Source organism: Mandrillus leucophaeus, unplaced genomic scaffold (genome assembly GCF_000951045.1).
Source record: "Mandrillus leucophaeus isolate KB7577 unplaced genomic scaffold, Mleu.le_1.0 Scaffold890, whole genome shotgun sequence".
NCBI classification, from domain to species: Eukaryota; Metazoa; Chordata; class Mammalia; order Primates; family Cercopithecidae; genus Mandrillus; species Mandrillus leucophaeus.
In genome coordinates, this window is record NW_012109697.1 from 138,627 (window position 1) to 139,746 (window position 1,120).

General features: G+C 47.9%; 1 protein-coding gene across 2 annotated transcripts in view; it reads left to right on the forward strand.

Moving 5' to 3' along the window:
- Positions 1 to 1,120, forward strand: part of EGFL8 (EGF-like-domain, multiple 8) — a 10,858-nt gene that overhangs the window by 275 nt on the left and 9,463 nt on the right. The window lies entirely within an intron of this gene.

Genomic DNA, 1,120 nt, shown 5'->3' on the forward strand with positions numbered 1-1,120 from the left:
GTGATCCACTCGCCTCGGCCTCCCAGAGTGCTGGGATTACAGGTGTGAACCATCGCACCCGGCCCAGAATGTTTTAAGTGTGTCACCTTATTGCCTTAGAAGGTTTAGTCTGTTGTGGGAGTCAGCAAACCTTGTCTATAAAGGGCCAGAGAGTAAATATTTTTGACTTTGTAGGACACAGAGTCTGTTTCACAACTCCTCAATTCTGCTGTTGTAGTGTGAAAGCAGCCATGTACCATATGTGAATGAATGTTCCTGTGTTCCAATAAAACTTCATTTACAAAAACAAGTAGCGGGCTGGATTTGGCCCATTGGTCACAGTTTGCCAACCTCTAGACCAGACCATGGGACCAGAATACTTGGGTTTGAATCTTGACCCTATTGGGTGACTTTGGGCAAGTTACTTAACCATTCTGTTACTTACTCAATTTTCCTTATCTGTAAAATATTATAGCATGTACTTCACCAGGTGGTTGTAAGGATTAAATCAATAAATGAATGCAATGTACTTTGAATAGCACCTGGCTCATATAGTAGATGCTAGATAAAAGTACTTGCTATTGCCAGGTGTGGTGGCTCACACCTGTAATCCCAGCACCTTGGGAAGTGGAGGTGGGCAGATCACCTGAGGTCAGGAGCTCAAGACTAGCCTGGCCAACACGGTGAAACCCCATCTCTACTAAAAATACAAAAAAATTAGCTGGGTGAGGGCACACGCTTGTAATCCCAGCTACTTGGGATGCTGAGTTAGGAGAATTGCTTGAACCTGGAAGGCAGAGGTTGCAGTGAGCGGAGATTGTGCCACTGTACTTCAGCCTGGGTGACAGAGATTTCGTCTCAAAAAAAGAAAAGTGAGGCCGGGTGCGGTGGCTCACGCCTGTAGTCCCAGCACTTCGGGAGGCCAAGGCGGGCAGATCACGAGGTCAGGAGATCGAGACCATCCTGGCTAACAAAATACAAAAAATTAGCTGGGCGTGGTGGTGGGCGCCTGTAGTCCCAGCTACCTGGGTGGCTGAGGCAGGAGAATGGCATGAACCCAGGAGGCAGAGCTTGTAGTGAGCTGAGACCGTGCCACTACACTCCAGCCTGGGCGACAGAGCAAGACTCTGTCTCAAAAAAA